Below are 7,047 nucleotides of genomic sequence, written 5' to 3'. Positions count from 1 at the left end.
GGGAGGGTGGGAGGAAGGAAGGAAGGAGTGAAGGGAGGAAAAAAGAAAGAAAGAAGATAAAGTAAAATAAAATAAGATATAATATAATAAATTTATTAAAATAAAAAAATAATTATTAAGAAAAAAAATTAAAAACAAAACAAAACAAAAAAATGGATGGATAGAACCCTAAGACAAATGGTGGAAGCAAAGCTATACAGACAAAATCTCACACAGAAGCATACACATACACACTCATAAAAAGAGGAAAAGGGGAAAAAATCATAAATCTTGCTCTCAAAGTCCACCTCCTCAATTTGGGATGATTCAATATCTAAAGGAGGGAAGGAAGGAAGGAAGGAAGGAAGGAAGGAAAGAAAGAAAGAAAGAAAGAAAGAAAAATTAAAATAAAATAAAGTTATTAAAATAAAACAATTATTAAGACAAAAAATGGAAAATTCTTATTTGTTTTCACTGAAAAAATATTTACATTTTTGAAAATTATTGTATTTTACAAATATTCTGTGACTTGATCTTCAGCCACATTTTCAAAGCATTATCTAATTCTCAAATTGATCTTGTTGGAAATCCAGATTAGTATTTTTATTTTCTCATCATACAATACAAGAAAATTGTATAAATCTATTTTTATACTGTGAATTTTAATGTCCTACTTTATGTCATGCAGCTAATGTGTATCATTCCTACAGAAATATACTGAGGTAGATATACTGAGGTAAAATACCTTTAGAACTGAGTAATCTGATTAGGATTACTGCAACTCTACATAGTGCAAACAAGGATTTTTGGTTGTTACTGTTTGTTTCTTTTCTCTGATCTCATATTCTGAACTAACAGCATTTAACAGGGTAATAATGGGCAAAAATATTGAAAGGGGAAAAAATGGTCTCTGGTCATATTTTGGTTGCAAATAACAAAAATACTTCCATGACAAAAAAAAAAATTAGGAAATGGTGAAATGATGTCATTTCCTTGATATAAAATGACACATAAGACTAATTGTAAAGATTCCTAATACTGGGTTTTCTGGTGAAACTAACAGAAACCATAGAAGGGTAAAGAGTAAGATATTTTTCCTTTTTTCCCTTCTTTTTCTTATGCTGAGTAAGAGAGAAAATTTTGAGCACAGTTCTTGGTAAAAGAAGAAAAAGAAGGAATGAAAGAAGTATGAGAAAAAGCAAAAACCATGAAATGTTGGCATCAATACTATCTCTTTCTTTTCAGGAGTCTTTGGAAATCAAGAACTAGGCAAAGCAACTGCAGTAAGTGGAAGGGAAGTTTACTAGCAAGATTTAAATTTGACCTTTATTATACACTGAAAGCAAAAGTGCCCTGTGAGCATCAGATATTTTATACCTATATCTAATTATCTCAAAAAAGCTATCTTTTCATGAATTCCAGACAATCTTATTTTAAAAACTTATCTCCTTGATGGAAGAAACTTTGTCTATCTTTGTCAGAAAATTTGCTTCATCTCCTTTCATTTTCAGTACTGCTGTGTTTGTTACATCAGAAGCTGTATCAATTAGGGAAATATGGTAATTCTAAGAATTTTCAAATATCAGAAAATCCCTACCTCAATAAATAATCACCAAAATGACATCGAATTTCTTAGATAATTAGTAAATGTTTTATTTATAATGCAGTCATGTTGAGAATCTTAGCAAGAAAAAAGAATCACATTCTACTTAACACAAATAAGTAAAGATTTGGATACATCAATAAAAATATTCATAAAAAATCAAGTTTATCTATTCAAATGTAATTATGAACCAACAGCTGCCGAGGACCAGCCCCAGCGGTACAGGATTGCCTGAGGGGAGGACGGCGTCGGCGAGGACAGAACTCAAGACACCTCTTCTTGGATGCAAGGATCTGACATTTTATTAGCAAAAAGCTGCAACATTTATAGTTCTACAGTTCCCTATTCTTATTTTTCATATCATCTTTTAACCTTTCGCAACCTTTTATTCTTGAGCCAAAAATCTTGCACAAGCAATAACACATTAACCATTTTAACAAAAATACCCGCTTACATAAGCGGCTCACACAATGGTCTCATTAATGTTTTCCCCACACAGTCTCCTGCGGTTGAGCATATCCTGATCACAGCTTCTGTGGTCTCTTTGTACTTCGACAAAATCAGGCACAATCTCTTTGGTTTTTCACACCTCGGTGATGTTTTGGCTCACGTAAGCTGTTTTCTTTATAGGTCAGTACCAAGCAGTCCAAGTCCCGCCGGGTACTCCATGCTCTACCTTCACAGGCCTGCCGTTCCACTTCCAGATCGTATCTCTTCCTATTATTGGCCGTCTTGGAAAACACCGTACTGCAAGACCTAACCTATTCTCAAAATATCTGCAATAAATCAATTAAGCTTTATATCTATTTCTTTGCATAGCTTTATCTGCATCTTTAAAATTTACATATCCCATGATCATTTTAATTCTAGCTATTTCCCACATAACCCAATATAATTTCTTATATACCCAATCTACAAAAAATCTTCCCCTATACCAAAACCAAATATTTCCATTTTACTCTATACTGTGGTCTAAGTTTAAATCCTGCATTACAACATAATTTGTTGCACAGCAAAAATACCCCAAAGAGCATCATTTTACAACCAGGGAATTGCTTGGGGAAATCTTGAGGGGAATCACCTCTCGGGAAGCTTTGCTTTCCCATTTTGTACCTTCCAGTACTAGCTTTGCTCAGTACTGTCAGCCTTGGCTTTGCACAGACCTCTTGGTACATTCAGAGCCGGGTCCCGACATCTCCCCCTTTTTTATTTTTTAAATAAAGGGTATGCAATTCCAATTTGGTCCGATAAACGCTCTTTAAGGCGGCATGGATCAATCTAAGGAAGACTGGAAAACAAATTAAAAACAAGATTATTACAATGCCAGCTGCTCCATAATTTATCAACATATGGGTAAAAGAATTCTCTTGAAAAAAATTTCTCATATTTTGAAACATTTCTTCTGCAATTTTGGATGGATTAATGTTTAACTGAAAGGAAGCAATATCATGTATTTGTTGATGCAATTTGTTTAAGTCTATTCCTATATCACTGGAATTCCAGACATTTAAAATATGCATTTGTATCTTCTCCCAGGTATATTCTGATTCATTTACTATTAACGGTGTTACACAAACCCAAGAAAACTTTACATGACAAGTAAGAGATAATCTTATTTTTAGAGCTGTTAGCTCTTGGCCTACATGCAAGACTGCTTCCTCTAATGCATCAACCTTATTTTCTAACTTCCTATCTATAGCTTCTTGAGTTGCTAAGGCTAAAGATATATTTTTAGACAAATCATTAACATATTGAGCAGTTTGTACTTCCTTGACTAATGTATACGTTGCTAAGGAAAAAGAACTTACAATCCCTATTAAAGCAGATATTCCTAAAATTAAAGTAGCAACAAATCTTTTAGGCCTCATTAATTCACTAACCCTTTTAATAACTTCTACACCTTTATCACTATACCAAGATTCTTCTAAAATAACTGGTAACATAATATAAGCAGGTTTTTTCAACAACATAATAATTTGAACTTTCATATTGGGTATTATACAGGTGGTTAACATACATTCTGTACATAACACATGAAATCTTTTATATTTTCATACAATCTGCAAATTATCAGACTTATTGGTTAATAATAAAACATATGGGGACATAACACAAGTTTGTACATAATATACACTCTCCCTAACATTTGGTCTCTTTAATGTCACATTTCCTATAGCTAATAATAATCTCCATAATTGAGGTTGTATATAAACATTATTTTCATGATTAAAGGTATACATAGGGGCTATCCAACCAAAACTATTCCATCTATTAATTCTTAAAGGAGAAGGAATTAAAGAGTCCTTCCAGTCATATCGTATTACATGTTGTAAATATTGTCTATAATCACTATCAGGCCTATCCATACTCCAATCAGAAACATAATATTTACTCCCAGGAATAATAATTTTAGCTTCCTTATTATGCATGCAATAAACCCAGGATGGGAACCCAACATTAATATCTATCCCTCTCCATTTATCTATTGCTTTATCTGGTTTAATATCACAATCAGGATATTTAAATGGATGGATTTTTGATTCTCCTCTAATACCTGAATCTACAAACTTTCTTATCAAAGACCATAAATGTCTGGTGGTTTTATCTTTGCCTGAAGGCTCCTTAGGAGAATCTGTTAATAAGCCAAAATCACTTACTGGCAAACATCCATTTTTTCCTTTATCTAAGCTATTTTTCTTTACATAAAAACAAATTGGTGGAAGATTAGTTTGCCCTTTAAACGTATAATTTCTATTTATTACAAATTGCCCATAATTTTGTATTCCCTTTATACCATCTGTCAATTCTGATAAAGATGAAGACACCGCAACAGCAGAATCCTTCCAAGTAACAGCATGTAATATAGGCGGATCAGGAAAATAAGCCCAATAGGTTGTATTAGCACTTACCTGAACTGAAAGCAAGGTCAAAAGAGCCATAAAAAAATTACAGGTAGTAAGCGGTAAGCCTTGAGTATTTACCACAGCCTCAGCATTGTTACACAGCCTTTTAATAGCCCCCCAGGTGACTTCGGGGGCACCTAAGGTGGATGCAGCATATCGGCGCTTGCTTCCTCTCTGACTCCTTTTATTAAATGATAAAGCTTTAGACCCTAAAGACAGAGAGGAAGTTTGAACTTCCTTGTTACATTTTGATTCAAGAGAAAGCTGCTGAAGCGGGGAAATCAGTTGTTTCACAGGCTCTATGTCTGGTTTCACTTTCTTTGACATTTGATTTGACATTTCGTTCGTCAGCATATGCTTAATAATATCAATAAATAATAGTCTCTCTTTAGACTCAGCATGTCCCATATTAGTACCTATTACTCACCTTCACTTACCAGTTTTCCTTTAACTGGGGGTCTGCAGCACCCTATGGTGAGACTCCTATCCGTCCGAATATTATACTTACCCCTTCAGGTCCCTGTTCGGGCGCCACTTGCCGAGGACCAGCCCCAGCGGTACAGGATTGCCTGAGGGGAGGACGGCGTCGGCGAGGACAGAACTCAAGACACCTCTTCTTGGATGCAAGGATCTGACATTTTATTAGCAAAAAGCTGCAACATTTATAGTTCTACAGTTCCCTATTCTTATTTTTCATATCATCTTTTAACCTTTCGCAACCTTTTATTCTTGAGCCAAAAATCTTGCACAAGCAATAACACATTAACCATTTTAACAAAAATACCCGCTTACATAAGCGGCTCACACAATGGTCTCATTAATGTTTTCCCCACACAGTCTCCTGCGGTTGAGCATATCCTGATCACAGCTTCTGTGGTCTCTTTGTACTTCGACAAAATCAGGCACAATCTCTTTGGTTTTTCACACCTCGGTGATGTTTTGGCTCACGTAAGCTGTTTTCTTTATAGGTCAGTACCAAGCAGTCCAAGTCCCGCCGGGTACTCCATGCTCTACCTTCACAGGCCTGCCGTTCCACTTCCAGATCGTATCTCTTCCTATTATTGGCCGTCTTGGAAAACACCGTACTGCAAGACCTAACCTATTCTCAAAATATCTGCAATAAATCAATTAAGCTTTATATCTATTTCTTTGCATAGCTTTATCTGCATCTTTAAAATTTACATATCCCATGATCATTTTAATTCTAGCTATTTCCCACATAACCCAATATAATTTCTTATATACCCAATCTACAAAAAATCTTCCCCTATACCAAAACCAAATATTTCCATTTTACTCTATACTGTGGTCTAAGTTTAAATCCTGCATTACAACATAATTTGTTGCACAGCAAAAATACCCCAAAGAGCATCATTTTACAACCAGGGAATTGCTTGGGGAAATCTTGAGGGGAATCACCTCTCGGGAAGCTTTGCTTTCCCATTTTGTACCTTCCAGTACTAGCTTTGCTCAGTACTGTCAGCCTTGGCTTTGCACAGACCTCTTGGTACATTCAGAGCCGGGTCCCGACAAACAGCCTTTCTCCCTTGCCAGTATTAATTAAATTCTAATTTTATAGCAACCATTTTATGTGTTAGAGTTTTTTCCTTTGAATTGCTAGAAAACTGGTGCCACAAAAAGGGATATAATTTATATTAAAGCACTATTCCCTTATTTTTTTTTACTTGAGATTTGATTTCTTATATTCAATTTTTTTTACAAAGTCAGCTATCTACTTGAATGGTTAATAAACAGGCTTAAGGATTTTATTTGTTTTACAGGTGAATTAGATTTAACCTTCAGAATGCTGCAATGAAACATTAAGTACAAGGTTCTTAGGTCTTAATAAGAGTGTTGATTGCTCAAAATCCTTGATGCTTATTTTTCCCTTAAACTTTAACCATGAGACTCTTTATGAAAGCTAGTGATGTTCCACACCATGGAATTTGCATACAACTTGTACCTTTTAGTTCATTCTGTCTTCTTAGGTGCAGCTATCCTGAACAGTAGCACATTGTTCTTAGTTGGTACTCAAAAAACATGCTTACTTGATCCTACAATACTGAGAACAAGTACTATAAATAATTTATATTTTCTGAATAAGTAAAACCAGAAGGCAGCAGTTTAATTCTGTCTAGTTCTGTAGGGGAGGAAAAATAATTTTCCCTCTGCCCTTCTGAATTTTTGGCTGGCATTTCTGTCACAAAAGTAAAATTAACAAGATAAAAATAAATAGAAGTTTATTGACATGTATACCTCATGTATACATGGGAGATACCCATGAAAAAATAAGTAACTTTCCAAGGTGACTTAGAATTTAGATTTAGATACCATCTTCAGCTAAAGATAAAAGAAAGAAAGCTGGCGGGGAGACGTTACGAAGAGGTGACCAGGAAAAGCACAGTAATGGGTTGTTATGCAGATTTAAGTTAGTGCCTTGTCAATTGATAAGAAGTTGTCTCCATGATTAATTTTTGTGTCCTTCCTGGTAGAGAGAAGACGAATGACACTTTTGTAAACTGATGTCCTGCCTTTAGGAAAATTGTGGGAATGCAGAGAACT

General features: G+C 34.7%; 1 long non-coding RNA gene across 1 annotated transcript; it reads right to left on the bottom strand.

Moving 5' to 3' along the window:
* Positions 1-1,858: 1,858 nt before the first annotated feature.
* Positions 1,859-6,012, bottom strand: LOC141278608 (uncharacterized). The gene is made up of 2 exons (XR_012331575.1): positions 4,492-6,012; positions 1,859-2,870 (listed from the first exon to the last, which is right to left on the bottom strand). It is a non-coding gene; the product is annotated as an uncharacterized lncRNA (long non-coding RNA).
* Positions 6,013-7,047: the final 1,035 nt, after the last annotated feature.

Source organism: Tursiops truncatus, chromosome 4 (assembly GCF_011762595.2).
Source record: "Tursiops truncatus isolate mTurTru1 chromosome 4, mTurTru1.mat.Y, whole genome shotgun sequence".
In the NCBI taxonomy this organism is placed as follows: domain Eukaryota; kingdom Metazoa; phylum Chordata; class Mammalia; order Artiodactyla; family Delphinidae; genus Tursiops; species Tursiops truncatus.
This window is presented reverse-complemented; position numbering and strand designations above follow the sequence as displayed.